The sequence below is a fragment of the Wyeomyia smithii genome, chromosome 1, assembly GCF_029784165.1.
Source record: "Wyeomyia smithii strain HCP4-BCI-WySm-NY-G18 chromosome 1, ASM2978416v1, whole genome shotgun sequence".
NCBI classification, from domain to species: Eukaryota; Metazoa; Arthropoda; class Insecta; order Diptera; family Culicidae; genus Wyeomyia; species Wyeomyia smithii.
The window spans coordinates 179,039,872-179,058,550 of record NC_073694.1 but is presented as its reverse complement, the minus strand read 5'-3'; positions in this window follow the sequence as shown (position 1 = coordinate 179,058,550).

The window sequence follows — 18,679 nt, the reverse complement described above, 5'->3', positions numbered from 1 at the left end:
TTAGAATACCATGCAGCTCCACCAGTTTTACAATGGGCCAAAAGTGGAGTGCATTTCTCACAAGCCTGTTTGTGAGTGGTTATGAATCATAACTTATGATCATAGATGGTAAGTTGGTATCTATTTGATAGAGATGAAATCAGATCACTGCGAAGGACATTTTTTGGCTTTGCTTGAATTACTTAGTAGATGCTTGTTTTTCATGGGTACATAAATTACATTATTTACATTCAACCATATGAATCAAGAACATCGTCGAGTTCGAAGATAACCCTAAATATGCGAACAAGTTTCACACAGTCAACATCATCTTCAGTGAATTAACGGGTCATACACAATATTGCTCAAAAATAAAAGACATATTGAACTTAAGGTTATAATTTTTCGACTATTGTCTATGCAACGAAAGGAAACAGTTTCCGAATTTTTAACCTCCAACACTTCTGTCAGAACAATGTAGGTGAGGGTAGTCCAGCAGCCATTGTGTTTAGTAGTCACTAAGAGTGTGCGCAACACTGCACAATGGTCCAGAAACCGAATATAGGGGGAAATTTGGGTCTGGAGCTCTATAGCAACATTTTAGAGAAAAACTTTCTTCTACAAAGTTGTTACATATGATAAAGCGCTCATTGAAAAATTATCAAAAATTAGGGTGACCAACATTTTTGATGCAATCAAGTATCTAACTTTTTTATCTTTGTAGACAGAAGAAAAATTTGTTCTATAATATTATAGCTCCATTAATTTGAGACAACTTTGTAAAAAAAGTTTTTCTGTATCTTTGAAAACAACCAATTTATATTGAAAAAACATATTTTACGCTCTAACTTTTTTATTTCAAGTTTCATCTCAAAACTGTCTTTGAACGACTTTTAGAGCTTTTAAAGAGAAACAATTTGCAATGCCGACATCGTGAAGATCTCAATTCTACTCAAAGTTATTAATGTTTTTCATCAAAAAATATGCGTTTTTCATTTGTATGTCATTCATTTTGGAGCAAACATAAAAAAATATCTCTTGGTCTCATTTTGAAGGGCATACTTGACTCTATCAATGGAGGAACTTTTACATATATGTTATTTTTTAAATTTGAGTAAATTCAGTTTGGTCACCCTATTTCGGAGCTGGTCCCCTTAACAACCCAACGAAACAATACGGGTTTGATTATTTTTAACATAGATGCATCCCTGCGATTTTGAGCACAATTGAAGCACTTTGGGTGACCAACTTCGAAATAGGGTGACCATAAAAAACGACTGTGTTCGATGTATTTAATTTAAAAAAAATTAATAACTTTTGAACCAGTTGATCGATTTTCGATCTTTTTGGGTCAAATTAAAGGTAATTACGTCTAGTTATAAGAAAAAATACCAAAAAATAAATCTGGGTGCTTTTATATGCATAATGTATAAAATTATTGAAATTTTCGGCTTGTTTTTAAATTGAATTTACTCAAATTTAAAAAATAACATATTTTTTTTAAAGTTCCTCCATTTATAAAGTCAAGTATGCCCTTCAAAATGAGTACAAGAGATATTTTTTATGTTTGCCCTAAAAAGAATGACAAACAAATGAAAAACGCATGTTTTTTAATGAAAAACATTAATAACTTTGCGTAGAATTGAGATATTTACAAATTGAGATATTTACAATTGCAAATTGTTTCACTTGAAAAGCTCTAGAAGTCGTTTAAATACAGTTTTAAGGTGAAACTTGAAATAAAATAGTTAGAGCCTAAAATATGTTTTTTTAATATAAATCGGTTGTTTTCAAAGATACAGAAAAACTTTTTTTTACAAAGTTACCTCAAATTAATGGAGCTATAATATTATAGAACAAATTTTTCTTCTATCTACAAAGATAAAAAAGTTAGATACTTGATTGCATCGAAAATGTTGGTCACCCTAATTTTTGATAATTTTTCAATGAGCGCTTTATCATATGTAACAACTTTGTAGAAGAAAGTTTTTCTCTAAAATATTGCTATAAAGCACTAGACCCAAGATTCCCCCTAAATTTGGTTTCTGGACCAATGTGCACTGGAAGCACAGTTTTTCATATAAAAACAGCTTTATTGAGCTTGCCACTTCGTTACTGATTAGAGTCAATGGAAATTGTAAACCTAGCTGTTTCTAACTGGACACCGTTTGCCTAGCTTAGTTTAATGTAAGGCGGGTGCTCGATACATACAGCACACAAAATGCAGCGTTGCATTTCGGATGCTTACCGATCCAGCCTTTTTTCAGTAGAAGCCTAAATTGGCCATATGTTCATGCACATTAATACGAACATAGGTTTGATTATTCGGCAAGCGCCTTTGCCTGTAAAAGCCAATTTTGTTTTCATTAAACATTTAATTACACTAGTCGACAAAGCAAAGCGAAACCGCTGCCCTAAAGTTCAGAATAATTGCCCTAGATTAGCCTTTTGACCATTCCTGTGAAATAAAATGCCTCCATTCATTGCAAAAAATGCGTCAACTTACGGCAATGTGTCGCTAAGTAATCGCACGCCGGGTTTGTCGCTTCAACGTTATATTTTTGTTAAAACTCACAAACAACTCAAAGAGCGTCGATTGTTATGTTAACAACATGTTATGTTGAATGTTAACTCATCACAAATTTGAAACAATAATTTGTAGGTACTTATCTGACTAAATCCATTAAATTCGTTACATATTCACAATGTTAGCCGTGCTGCCAGAGCCTTCCATTTAAATCAAAAAGAGGTTTGTTTATGAACAAATAAATCTTATTGTTTGTTGGAGTGATGGCTGTTTATTCGACACTTTTTCAAAGAAAGCTTGAATTATAATGGAACTCTTATCCAGTTCATAAAATCGAAAAAAAATGAATTTAGTGTCATTCCGTGACCGCGAACGATGCTTTCTCAGCCTGCCGGAACGTTTTCCCTAAATTTTCGTCTTTTAAACGCAATTTGAGTGAAGTGAATTAACGATCGTTTTTAAAAAAAAACGGCCAAAACTTCCGATTTTTCAAAGGTTTACCTTCACACGCACTGACGAAACCACCCACGCAGCATCAATCATAGTAACCCATGAGTCAGTAGATAACATATTGATGATGATGATGGTGGTCCCGCCACATACCCCTACAAAGGTTTGAGCTGGACGATTTATCTATAGATAATTAATGTAGTCACATTTAAATCAGTTATACAAAAAAAAAACGAACTGACTTTACCTCCAGATATAAACTTCTCAAAAATTGATTACTTGATTCACATCGGTAAAAATGTGAAGAGCTATAGAGCTACACGAAACTAGCACAGGGTTTTCATGACCTTCAGCCAGACTAACCACAACTACTTCATGATTTTTCTCTAAGCATTGTTAAAGAATCCATTTATATCTGAATTCCGCGCGCGAGGCTCAAACTTATGTAGTCACTTTCTATTATTTTTTAAAGCTACAACAACATAAAGGAAAAAATCCATCATCACCACCGTGACGAACACAGTAGTTTTTGTTATTACATTACATATTAAAAAAGATCTAATATAAAATATGAATAAAATTTTACAACACAATCAGATCCGTTCGTAGAAATTTCGTCAGTTACATGCTTCAATAAAACAATAAATAAATAGATAGGTTCCAAAAATAAATAGTTTATCCAAAATAAATCCGTTGTTTAAACTTCGTCAGATAAACTCTCGTCATTTTATAAAAGTTTTAATTTTCGTTCTGTACAACAGAAACTTTCACGTGTGAAATACATTGTCTCTTGAACTCCGCAAGCGTTGGTGCACGTTTAACATGTCTTGGCATCGAATTGAAAAAAATTATACCTTTATAAAACAATGAATTTTGTGAAGCTCTTGTTAGAAAGAAAGATGTTCTTATTTCATCCGCGTTTCTAGTGTTATATCTAGGAAAATCTCTTCCTCTTTCAATTCGATCACACAAATATTGAGGTAGCAAACCATTAATTATTTTAAAAAGGAACACCATAGACAAATAAACAATTCGTTGCTTCACGGATAACCATTGCGAAGCGTCCAACGTAAAGGTAGAGGAAGTTAATCTATCACAATTTAAAATCAAACGCATTATTCTATTCTGCAAATGCTGTAACCTCAATAATTGTGTGTTATTGGCCAAAAACAAAAAGGTAGGGCAAAAATCCAAATGTGGAGAGATGATTGACTTGTATAGCTGTATTTTACTACTAATCGTTAATTCATTTTTCAAACGGCATAGAATTCCATACTTTTTGGTAATTTTCTTGATGACATTGTCAATGTGAGCGTTGAACTTTAGGTTGTCATCAATAATCACGCCAAGATATTTAATCTCCCGAACGCGACCAATTGCCTCATCATCAATCAAAACAGAGACATCGTCATTTACAACGGTGCGCGAGAAAATCATATATTTAGTTTTTTTTTTTTTTTATTCTAATTAAATGTAATAAGATAAAGGCCCAATCGCAGAGAGCATAACGGGGCCGAAATAATTATTGGAGTAGGGAAAAGCCTGCTTGGGTAAAATTAATAAATATTTCTCCTCAAACAGGCATAAAAACCCTCTCATTTTTTCATATACAATAATACAATTATAAATAAGTTACAAATCATAAAACACAATCTTGATAAGTATGGTTCCTGCAGCTTCAAGAGCCAAATATATTTTCGGGAACGTCTTCTTCCTGGTCAAGCGCGTAAATAGAATCTGAAATGAAAACAAGAGTGTACTAAATAGAAACATCAATTGATTTAAGGAAGGAATATAAAAGACGCATATATAGGAAATCTAAAATTGCTAAGACATCACGAACAGGGACATTTGGTTGTTTATTCCGAGCTTTAAGAGAATTTTCTAAATTGGATCTAGCTTCACGATATAACGGACATGACCAAACAACATGTTCAATATCGTGGTAACCCTCGCCACAGGTGCAAAGGTGATCCTCTGTGAGTCCTATACGACGAAGGTGAGCATTAAACCAGTAATGATTGGACATAAGCTGAGACATCATACAAATGAAATCACGACTTACGTCCAATTTGTGGAACCAAGGTTTTAAAGAAACTTTAGGAATAATTGAATGACACCATCTTCCTAGATCTCCATTGTCCCAAGAGTTTTGCCAGTTCATGAGCGACTCTCGACGTATAGAACTAAAAAATTCATTGAATTCAATAGGTCTTTCATAAATGTCACCATGTACCGTACCGATCTTAGCTAATGAATCTGCCGTCTCATTGCCCTCAATTAAAGAATGAGAAGGGATCCATACTAATGTAACCTGTGATGCGATTTCGGATAAAGTACTCAAATGGTCGCGTATTTTATTCAAAAAATACGAAGAACTCTTTATACTTTTTATCGATCGGAGAGATTCAATAGCACTGAGGCTGTCCGTAAAGATGAAGTAATTGTCTTTAGGCAAATTTTCAACAAAACTTAATGTGTACTGAATAGCAGCCAGCTCTGCGACATAAACAGAAGCAGGGCTTTCGAGTTTGTAAGCGACGGATAAATTATTGTTATAAACACCGAAACCAGTAGATCCGTTGAGAAAAGAACCATCGGTATAAAATGAATTATTACAGTTTATATTTTGATATTTTTCACGAAATAGATTTGGAATCTGTTGTATACGTAGTTGATCAGGCATACTACGAATTCCATTTAACATTGATGTATCAAAAAATAGGGTAGAATCAAAGGTATCTAATGAGTAAATATTATTTGAAGGAAATGAAGAAGGGTTGATATTTTGAGACATGTAAATGAAATAAACAGTCATAAAACGAGTTTGAGATTGAAGTTCAACAAGTCTTTCAAAGTTATTTATTACCATAGGATTCAAAATTTCACTTTTCACAAGAATGCGAGAAGTGATAATCCAAAAACGATCTTTTAAGGGGAGAACGCCCGCTAACACTTCTAAACTCATCGTATGAGTTGAATGCATACAACCTAAAGCAATGCGTAAACAGCGATACTGTATTCGTTCAAGTTTTATGATATGAGTTTTTGCGGCAGAACGGAAACAAAAACATCCGTATTCGAGCACTGATAGAATTGTAGTTTGATAAAGTTTAATAAGGTCCCAAGGATGTGCTCCCCACCATGATCCAGTTACTGTGCGCAAAAAATTAACTCTTTGTTGACATTTCTGTATTAAATATCGAATATGACTTTTCCAAGTGCATTTTGAGTCGAACCATACGCCAAGATATTTATGAACTAAAACTTGAGTAATGGGTTCACCCACTAACATAAGTTGGAGCTGAGCTGGCTCATGTTTTCTAGAAAAAACTACATATTCAGTTTTTTCAACTGAAAAGTCTATACCTAGTTGTATTGCCCAATTGGATAAGTTGTTCAAGGTATCTTGTAAAGATCTTTGTAAATCGGATGCCCTGGGACCTGTGGCAGAAATCACACTATCATCTGCAAATTGTCTGATGGTGCAATTTACCAAACAGTCATCAATATCACTCACTTAAAAATTGTAGAGCAGTGGACTTAAACATGAGCCTTGTGGAAGACCCATGTAGCTAAGTCTAAACGCTGACAAACTACCATGAGAGAAATGCATATGTTTTTCTGATAGTAGATTGTATAAAAAATTATTAAATTTAGGAGGAAGACCTTTTTGATGAAGTTTATCAGGAAGAACATCTATAGAAACAGAATCAAAGGCTCCCTTAATGTCTAAGAATACAGAAGCCATTTGTTCTTTTTGAGCAAATGCAATCTGGATTTCTGTTGAAAGTAATGCTAGACAATCATTTGTTCCTTTAGTTCTACGGAAGCCAAACTGGGTATGTGATAATAAATTATTACTTTCAACCCAATGGTCTAAACGATATAAAATCATTTTTTCAAACAATTTACGAATACAAGAAAGCATCGCAATTGGACGATATGAGTTATGATTAGAAGCAGGTTTTCCAGGTTTTTGGATAGCAATCACCTTTACTTGTCTCCAATCATGTGGAATGATGTTTAGTTCAAAAAAATTATTGTATAAATCTAACAACATTTTTTTAGCAATGTCAGGTAAATTTTTCAGTAAATAAAATTTTATTTTATCCAGACCAGGGGCATTATTATTGGAAGAGAGAAGAGCGATAGACAGTTCAGTAATAGAAAATGGTAGTTCCATCACCGATTGTTCAGAAAAATTGTCACGATTAATTTTTTGAGCAGGAACAGTGTCTGGACATACTTTTTTTGCAAAATTTAATATCCATTGATTTGAATATTCTTCATTTTCATTAGCCACTACTCGATTTCTCATTCTTCTAGCAGTGTTCCAAAGAGTATTCATATTCATAGATGTTTCTCTGGAAAGCTCATTAACGAATCGTCGCCAATAACCACGTTTTTTAGCTTTGATCAAGTTTTTAAACATGGATTCTAACTTCATGTATCGTACAAAGTCTTCGATTTTTCCTTTTTTCCGGAAAATCTTATAGGCGTTTGATTTTTTAACATAAATTTTTGAGCACTCTTTGTCCCACCAAGGAGTAGGAGGTCGTCTTTTAGTTGAAACGCCAAGATATTTTTTCCTTTGGGCTAGTATTGCAGAATTTAAAATTAAACCCGCAAATGAATCATATTTTTCAAAAAGTGGAAGGTGTTGCAATGCCTCTAAAGCTTCTGTAATTTTTAATTTATAAATTTCCCAATCAATATTTAATGTAAGGTCATACGGAATGTCAATTGGTTGAGTACTATTTGACCCATTATTAATTGAAATTAAAATTGGTAAATGATCACTACCATGGGGATCATAGACAACCTTCCAGCTACAATCTAACCGTAATGACGTTGAACATAATGATAAATCCAATGCGCTTGGACGAGCCGGTGGTTTCGGAACACGTGTCATATCTCCATTGTTCAAAACAGTCATATTAAAATTGTCACAAAGATTATAAATCAAAGTGGAGCGGTTATCGTTGTAAGATGAACCCCAAGCTACTCCATGAGAGTTAAAATCTCCCAATATTAAACGGGGTGAGGGTAGAAGTTCGACAATATCAGAAAGCATTTGTTGTTTAATTAGTGCTTTAGGAGGGATATATGCAGAAGCAATGCAGAGATCTTTGTCTTGTATGTTAATTTGACAAGCTACACATTCGATGCCTTGAATTGAAGGTAAATTAATGTTATAAAAAGAATAACACTGTTTAATCCCTAAAAGTACACCTCCATAGGGAATATCTCGATCTTATCGTACGATATTGTAATTATTGAAATTGAGATTGATATCTGAAGTGAGCCATGTTTCACAAATAGAAAACACATCACATTTCAAATTATTAATCATAGCTTTGAATGAATCAAGTTTAGGTATGATACTTCTGCAATTCCATTGTAAAATATGTATAAAATCATTAGTCTCAGACGATAAGTTGGTCATCGAAGGATATTAAAGTAGAAATGAGGGGCCATTGAGAGGTAAGCTGCTTTAAAAATGTTTTGAAAACAGGGAGTAATGAATGAATAAATTTGCTGAAAGGGTCCGGTATGTTTAATGATTCAAGAATCCAGTTTATTACATGAGAAAATTTCAGAATTCCTGATTTTGTTTGTTTATTTGAAGGTGTGAATGAGCTATCACAGTTTTTGGGTGATAGTGGTGGAAACTCTTGTGTTGACTTTAAATTTGAAATTCTAGAGGAAGTTTGATTTGATTTTTCAGTATCGTGATTAGATTTGGGAACATTACCATTTCTATTAAGTGATATTTTAGGGCCCTTGTTGGGAAGTTTTGGGGAAGAAAGATTTTTCCTTTTTCTAGACCAACCAGGGTTTGAAAAAGAAGGACCAGCAAGAGGAACATCGCAGTCCGTCTCATCAGAGGACAATAAATCATAAATATTAGAAGAAATAAGAGAATTTGTTTCCGATTGCTTAAGGAGATCAGAATAACTGCGTTTAGCGCGGTCTTTAAGAGATCGTTTCATTTTAATTTTATGTTGAATGAATAAGGAACAATTCGAGAGTTCATGTTTAGTCTCACCACAGTAATAACAATTATTATTTTCTTGATTGCAAGAGTCATCAAGATGGTTACCCCCACATTTACCGCATCGACTTTTATTGCAACAGTAGGCAGAAGTATGGCCTAACTGTTTGCAATTGGTGCAGTTCATGACTCGTGGAATATACAGGCGAACGGGTACAAGGACATTGTGAATCGAGATGTGAGATGGTAAAGCAGATCCAGCGAATGTGACACGAAATGAATCTGAGGGGGAATATATTTTCTTTCTTTCTACAAAGGACACGGATCTCAATTGTTGACAATCGAGAATTTTAATCGTTGGAATGGAAGTGTTCTTGAAATATCCAACACCGTCTTTTAAAAGAAATTCACTGGATAAGCTGGAATCGGTAACAACACCGTCAATTTCTACATCTCGAGCGGGAACATAAACATGATATTCCCGGGTGAAAAACTCCGAAGTGGCAATTTTATTAGCTTGAGTAAGGTCTTTAACCACAACTCTCAATTTGTTAGGTCTGACCTTAGAAATTTCAATGATAGACTTGAAATGAGACTCTAAATCTTTAGATATCTGAATGATGTTTAAGGGCTTTGATTTGGGCCCTATTTTTGGTCGGAAATAAACAACAAACGAACCAGTCGATCCGTCTGAATACAGTTTAACGCGTGAGGGAATTGAGGAAACAGTGGAAAAAGGGTCAGGAGGTTTAGGTGTAATAGAAACAGGATCGGCCAAATTTTTTTCATCCACTTCCATTGTGTGTAAAAGAGCACACTATGGTAGGGCAACAAAAAATGCAAATGGATACATATATAATAAATTAGGTTCTATACTTAGCTGTTATAATAAAAGAAATCTTGATCTTTAAATTTCTTGGTGTACTTGAATTGTCGTTGATCTTTCGAAACCTTCGAACCCCTTGAAAACTCTGATTCCTGTATCCTGTAGAGCAGCAAATCTTGAATAGCTCTGGATCTCTTGGAATCTTCAAATCTCTTGAATACTGATGGCGGTTTCCTGTAGAGTTGTAAATCCTGGTATTTCCAATATTGAATCAATACTTCAGATCTGCAATTATAAAGAAAATTAATGACGGTAGCAGCTGTAAATAAATGCGACACTTCCCAAGCGAAGGTTGCTGAGCAATGTTTGGATATATTTAGTTTTATCTATATTTAATTTCAATTGCTTATACTTCAACCATCTGTTTAGAGAACGTAAATCTCCGTTCAAGTGTGAAACGGCTTCTTCTACATTCTTAGCTGCAATGAATAATACGGTGTCGTCGGCAAAAAGATTGATATCACAAAAACGTAAAACTCGTCGCATGTCATTCATATACATAATGAACAAAAGGGGCCCTAATACACTTCCCTGTGGAACTCCAAGATCATTCTCCGCGGGACTAGATACCGAATCATTGAAAACAGTCCGTTGAGTTCTGTCAGACAAATAGCTCTCAAACCATCTGAATGCAGTACTTGAAATTCCAAAGCGCTTGATTGTGTTCAACAATAAGGGCCTAGAAATTGTCTCAAAAGCGCGTTTTTGATCCAAAAAAACAGCAAATATTGTGTCTCTATTCTCTATGTTGTCTTTCCATTTTGCTAGTACTAGGTTCAACGCGGTTTCACACGAATGGCCTTCCCGGTAGCCAGATTGTTCCGGAATTAATAACGAGTTACTATTTAAATATTCTCAGTGCTGACCTTTAACAACAAGTTCTAATATCTTTTCTAACGTGTGTAACATGTTGATGGGACGAAACTCTTCGGCTTTAATCGTTCCAGCAACCTTTTGAATCGGAACAACCAACGATTCTTTCCACACTCTAGGCACGTGCCCAGTTAGCAATGATTCATTAATAAGGTTCAGTAGAGTGTGACCAATAACATTGAAGCAATCTTGAATGACCCTAGCATTTACATTGTCTACTCCAGCCGTTTAACCTAATGAAAAACAAATATTTTTAAGGTCATCCATTGTGATTGGGTGAAAACCATCAAATCTACTATTAACGTTAGTCGGCTGTTTTATTTCATCCGGTTCATCGACCAGTCCAATTGGTTGATTGATCAATGAAACACTATTGATGAAATAATAGGGTGGTTTACCGGTAAAACAAAAACCGGTAAAACCGATATTTTTTTCAATACCGAAATACCGGTATTAGAGAGGCGAAAAAACCGGTATTTTCGGTATTTTTCTTTAAATTTAAAAAAAACTTGTCACAATATTCATGAATCATTGTTAGGCTAATGAATGCTACTCACTTAGGCAGGCTTTGCAAATCACATGACGATGTATATGTATAATTAATACATTTATACAAAAGCAACATTAAATAGTAATTTACCCTTAACTATTTATCAATTTTTGTTATCTTTTTGTTTGTTCTGCTCGGATTCAGACGATGTGTTTGTTTGTATCGATAATATGTCAAAAAACTTTATATCAATAAAGCAAAACATTTTTTTTTAAGTAAAACAGCTAATCTTTTTACACTCTTATACTCACAGTGACAACGCGTGGGTTTTGAACCTGCCAGTTTAACTACAAATTATGAAAATCATCGTTTGAGGCAGTAATCACAATCATGTCAGCGAAAATTCATTATTCATTTGTGCTACTTGAAAGTAAAACTTAAAAAAATAATAAATAAATATAAATTCCGATTAGGAATTCATTTTTTGTTGATATAAAGTGTTTACAGGATGAAATAATCAACCAATAAAGAATTTCATCCTAAAAATTACTGCTCCTTGAAAAATTGAAATTTGAATAGTTCAAACCTTCGTCACCCGTACCGCAGCGGTCTTTTATTAGCAACTAACCGAATGTACCCGGCCTCACTCGTGTAAAAGTTTCTGCTTTTTCCATAATTTTCTATATTTTTATATATGCTTTACCAACCTCTCATTTCAAACATTTATTTCTATTTCATTTACAAACTTGTTCATATGCCACATTTTTCGATTCTCCATCAAGAGATAAAGTCAATAAAATAATTATAATAATAAATAATTTGAATGAACTGTTTAAAGAGGATCGAACAGAATGAAGAAGTATTTATATCCTATTCATTCGGATTCGTAAAAAGTAAATTCTGGTCTAATCGTGATTTCTTTTTTTTTACTTCATTCATATACTCTTCTCAACAGTTTCAAATATTGTTTTTGAGTTTGCGATGTGAAAAAAAATTAAGTAAAAATCTATGTTTTTTGTTATAACATTAGTTTCTAAATTATGTTCCTCGCAATCATATCACTAGATTCATTCATTGGAGTTCTTCAAACACTGTTATCCAGTGTTGTATCTGGATCGTATACCACAAGAGATCAAAACAATGGTCGCAGATTTCTTAATCTTACAAAAAAATCTGGATCGTAATGAAGCATAGGTACTCATAAATGCATAAACATAAGTATGCAGCGACACGTCCATACATAGATGCAACCTGAAATGCTAAGCAAAAAATGAATTTCGAATCCAAATTTTATTCTTCGGCAGTGGCTTACTTGGACAGGTTTTTGCATAAGACTGCGGCAGAAATCCGGCCGAAGACAACCACTACCGGAGACGTTTGACACCCTATATCTTTAATTATTTTTAAGTTTCATTTTAAAAAACCTAGTACAGAGAGAATGACATGCGTTTTTTTTCGCGGACAATCATCATTACTTCCCCGAACTATGATTTTAAGAATTTTGTAGCATGAGCATGAGCATGAGCATGATTGACCGCCCGCGGTTGCTACTCCGTTATTGCCAGATCAGCTGTAATTACACAAAGAACCAACAGATGATGTTTGGGACCAACATGCATCCTCAATGTGTAAAAACAGGTGACCTAAATCTTTATATTAGGCAATACCAGCGCCGGCCGCATCCGAATGCAGGTCAAAGAAGGAGTTTGTATAGGAATATGTTGACGTGATACTCGCTTTATTGGAAGCCGAGAACACCTCTGCACTTCCACGAGAAATCACTGGGATGTTGGAGAAAAGGGTAAGGTTTGCAGCAGGGTTCGTTTTGGTAAACGATGCGCTAATGTCGGGTTCTTCAGAACAAGTGCCGCGTCTACAAGTTTATTACATCCGCCACGATATTCATAATGTGATTCGAACTTATTTAGTTTGACAATGTAACACCGCAACAAAGAAACGTACGCGAGGATACAGGATTTTTGACTAAACCGAGACAACCTCAAATTACCGTATATCTCCTCGTAAGGTGATGCTCTTTATACCTAAAACTATTGCGCGTTGTTGATCCATCTGTAGATAATACGACCTCATGGAAGGTACCGACGCGGGAGTTGAAATGATATTTATCGACTGAACGAAATCTACTTCGATTTCCGATGTAATAATTTAGATGCAACGCGCGAGCAGTCTCCGACTTAACGTTGATGAAGATGAGAAAGATATGATGAAATATCTGGGTTCACTTCGCGAAATCACCACACGCCGGAAGTCCATATATCAGCAAAACTCGCCCGGGCTGAATACGTTTTTACACCGAAGCGTTACGAACAACCGCTTTAATCCCCCCGGCCGACACATACGCGCAGGAACTCGGCGTTTACGTCGATTATCTCTTAACAATGTACGCCTAATTCGCCTAATAAATATGAAAATTGGCAATGTTCCATGCATCCAAAGCCTCAACAATTTGATAAAAGCAAATATACATATAAGCCTGAATATATTTTTAAATTTATTGACAAAGAGCCGAACGAGTAATAAATATAACAAATTATGTAAAACAACTGGTCAAAAGCTAGAACAATAAAAAAATCAAAGCATATGATTCCTGAGAAACACATACTCCAAACTCCACAAACCACACTAACACTTTGTGGACAAAAATAAAACTTGTTACTGAAACCCTGCGGAAAAAAATACCGCGCACACAATTTCAACGATGAAATCAAAATCTCTCTGTATCTGTTTTCTCACATAAAGTAAAACTAGAAACAAGCATCAAAATATTACTTTACAATACAGACAAGACAAAACGTATACTTAGCTTTCATCTCTGCATTTTCCAGTTGTTTTCATCGTTTTTGGACTTTTCTTTAAATAGAAGTACAGTGGCAACATGCATGTATGCCTTCAAACACTCGTTTAATCCATACAACATTTCATTCGTTGAAAAGAGATAGCACATAAACACTGTAAACGGCGATGCATGGTTTTGATCTTATTGGCAAATTTTCACTTCAAGTTTAACTAGATACAAGCCAAATATTATTTGCAGTATGCCAATGAATAAATCCCTAATGAGCATTCAATCGCTATAAAACTATGTGGAGCAGCTGCTCGAAAAACACTCTCCTTATTGTATGTAATAACACCAAACACTCCACACTTTCAAACCATCGCCAAGACAGCGATAGAAAAAAAAAACAAGAAAAAATAAACACTTTGGTGAATCTCAAAAGCAACGCAATAATATTCAATTTTCACAATTAAATTCACTTTTTTTTTGTGGAACTTCACACTTTTCGCACTCAGCACATTTCAATAGAACACCTGTATATATGTTTAACAATTCTTTAGGTGTAAAATAACCGAAAATCACCAAACAATGTGATGATTTCAAAGCAGGAACCAGCTGGCCAATCTTGATCACGGCCTCGCACAACCATCCGCGAACTTTTCCAAGAAAAAACAATTTTAAATTTAGAAAATAAACTCACTCCACGATTACATCTATAACGAACATGCACAACTAAATTAAACAATTTTTCTTCCGATATAACATGCGAGCGAAAAATTTTTGCGTCCGATTTCGGTCATGGCTTGCTTCGACCTCCATGATTTTAAGAATTTTGTAGTTGAAAAAGTAGGCTTAAAGACCACGAGTCACCTCTGGTTTGTATTATTCCGAAAAAAATAAAAATACCGGTTTTACCGGTTTTTATTTTTATGAATATCGAATTACCGGTCTTTCGAAAAGTCGGTAATACCGACCACCCTATGAAATAATCATTGAACTTACTAGCAATTACTTGTTCTGTTTGTTCTAATGTGCCATCAAAAGTTATGGACCGCGGTTTATTATTACTAGGTTTTAATAAAGATTCCAAAATTTTCCATAACTCTTTGCTGTTGTATTGATGCTGAATAATCTTCCTCTGTATATATTCACAACGCGTCTTTTTTAACATTTGTGAATACTTATTACGCGCGATCGTGTACTCCTTCCAATGATCCTGCCTGTTAGACCTACAAAACTTTTTGTACAATTTATCCCTCTTGCGTTTAAGGCGCAAAAGATCAAAATTGTACCAGCTGTTCGAGTTTTTCGGAGAAACTAATTTGTGTTCAACTAATTGATTCGTACACGTTTTCAAGATTTGTAATCAAGATTTGTAAGAACAGCTGCCGAATCATCTAAATTATGGCCCACGATTGGAAAATCCAAGCTTCTTTCAACAAGATTCGAAACAGCCTGTTTCGAATATTTTCTCCAGCATTTCAATTTTATTAAATCATTGTAATCATTCATTATATCTAATACATTAATCATTAATGTCTCATGATCGGTTATTTTCATATCGGAATTCGTAACTGAACGAATAGAATCAAAATTGGAATAAACATGATCAATCAAAGTTCTACTTCGCTGAGAAATGCGCGTATATTCGTCAACACTTTGTTTTAAATTGAAAGATTCAACTAAGCGCTTGAAATGATTCGAATTTGCATCATATCGCCAGTTAATATTGAAATCACCAGCCAATATGTTCAATTTACTAAAATCGAGAAATTCCTCAAGCCAGTTTTCCAATATTTCAAGGAAACGCTGGTCACGGGTATTAGGAGAATGATATAAAACACCAAAATTACCCAACTTCATGCCACGAATTACTGTAATGCCCAAGAACCAGTTACCATCCTTAGCTTCGTTTCGGCAAAGCTCGAACTGAACCGATTCTCTGACATAAATAGCAACACCGCCAGTTTGTCTAGAGTGTGATAAGCAAGCAGCAACGTCATATCCCGGAATACTATATTGATCAAATGCTCCAATATCGACAATATGTGTCTCTGATAAGAACACTAAAAGTGGACGTTTATCTTCAACAACCTGACGTACTTTGTTGTCAACCCTGCAATATTAAAATACAGAAAGTCAATGTGGTTCACACTCTTCTTGGAACTTGTTTGCTATTTATTGAAACGCAAGCTGCTTTTCTTTTGAAAAAAAAGTCTTTTATAAATCACGCACTCTGAACTGAATGCAGCATGGTTGACGTCCAAGTTCATTTTACGCTCTCTATTCATTTTTAAACAATTAACGCATTTCAATACAGTAGACGTGCACTCAGATGTCTTGTGCTTTTGGCTACACCTAGAGCATGTATCACAATTTTTTGCAATCCATGCTCTTGTGTCCAAATTCTCCACATTTGAAGCATCTCAACACGTTTATCGCGGGAAGTACTAAGCATCGATCAAACTCTACATTTACTTGCTTAGCAGCTAATAAGCTATTGTACGCTTCTAAATCAACTTCTATTACCGCGCTATACTTGTTATAAGTGAAGCGTGGATTTTCAAAGGTATTTACTACTTTTATATTATTTATTGTGATGCCTTCATTTTGACTCTTTAAATAGTCAATGAAAACACCAGGAGAAAGATTCTCGCTCATGCCCACTATTTTCAATCTTGGCACCGATGTGGGTACAACAGCGCTGTAAATTTCACCCAGATTATTTTCAATGCCATTTTTCACATTTTCAACATTTTCGCCGATAGCGCATTCAACAATAATGGAACCATTTTTACCGTTCCTAAAATTACTAACTTTGTTTGTTTCTGGATCTAAGTTAGTTTTCAAAAACTTCCGAGTTTCCTCGCAAGCTTGTTTGGACTCTTTAGGTTTAATCACAATAACCGGACGAGTCTTAGGTTTGGTCGGTTTAAAACCATTATTATTATTACTATTACTAATCATTTGACTTGTACTCGTTTTTTTACTTTTACTGTGTCTTTTAACGACTTCCGCAAATGTTGCGTCGTCATCAAAAACATCATTTTGATCGTTGTTATCATATTTTTAATTTGGTCCGATTCAGAAGGAACCGGCCCATTGCGCGCGCGAGCATCGTTCATCGCAGCTATATTCTGACGCGTATTTAATTCCAAAACCGAGTTATTCAATTTTTCAAATTGCTCACAAAATAATTTTTCAAGAGACTCATTAACATTTAATCTCAACTGTTCAACACCGGCACTCAACGCGTTGTTTATCTGGGCCGATATTTGGTCTCGCATTGCAATGACCGAATCAGTGAGAGAAGATAATTTCTTCATCTCTTCTTCGATACGCTTGACGTCCGAAACCAAATGCTGCCCACCACAACACTGGTTTGATAAACATTCATCACACTTGAAGCAAAGATTATCGTTATCTGTTATAATCTTTGCCGTTGCCTTGGTGAGTCCAGTGCACTAGTAGTGGAACAAACGTGCACAGTTGAAGCCCACACATTTCAACGGCAAATCCGATAGGACAATTGCCGTTCCACAGCCAGAACAAATCATCGCACACAACACACGTTAACACGGGACGCTATACCAACAGACATGCAGGGAAACAAGAGATAGGCAAAAAAAAAAAGATCACCACCGCAGCTAATGCGCTGGGGGGATTTTATTTAAACAAACTTTAATGTGAACAAGCTGCTTAAGCAACTGTTCTTGTACTTAGCCTTGTGTAGATTCACTACCGAAACACGTTAGAATATATCTACCGTGAATCACTTCACTATTTCACACGTAAAATAACGATTCAATATCACCACAAAATAACACGAACTACTCTGTTCGCCATCAAAGAGATTAGCTATTTTAAAGCTCTGTCAATTTAATTCCAACAGTTAAACAGAAAACAGTGAAGCCACTCCGTTCAGTAGTGTGTGCGTTCAAAGAACTGTATTCGCCGCGTGGAAAACGGACATCGTGCCGGATACGCCCGCGAGAAGGGGATGTTAAAGCCGCTCTTCTTTCGCTCCGGGCTGGCCGTAAACGGGGAAATTTGTAGTACGAAGTACCTGCCGGAAGTTGCGTCGTTCATCAAGAAATACCATAAGAGTGAAGACACAAAGCGATCGTCGGACTACTAGAACGATCGAGGAAGAACATAGTCGGGAATCTGCACTCGAAAACTCATTTATTTCAATCACCTACCTCAAAAAAAAACAAAATACACGCATTGCTACGGCTGCAAAGGGACTCGTTCAGCAGCCAACCAAAGTTTTTCGTCTTAGGCGGACCACTTTTTATTTTAATCACTAAACTAAATTAAGCGGGGGCCTAGTGTGGTTGGTAACGTCTCCGCCAACCACGCTCGACGCCTGGGTTCGAATCCCACCGCTGACATAGGTGTCGATGGTTGTGAGGTGGCGTGATCCACTCACAACCAATCAACAACTGTAAACGGCGATGCATGGTTTTGATCTTATTGGCAAATTTTCACTTCAAGTTTAACTAGATACAAGCCAAATATTATTTGCAGTATGCCAATGAATAAATCCCTAATGAGCATTCAATCGCTATAAAACTATGTGGAGCAGCTGCTCGAAAAACACTCTCCTTATTGTATGTAATAACACCAAACACTCCACACTTTCAAACCATCGCCAAGACAGCGATAGAAAAAAAAAA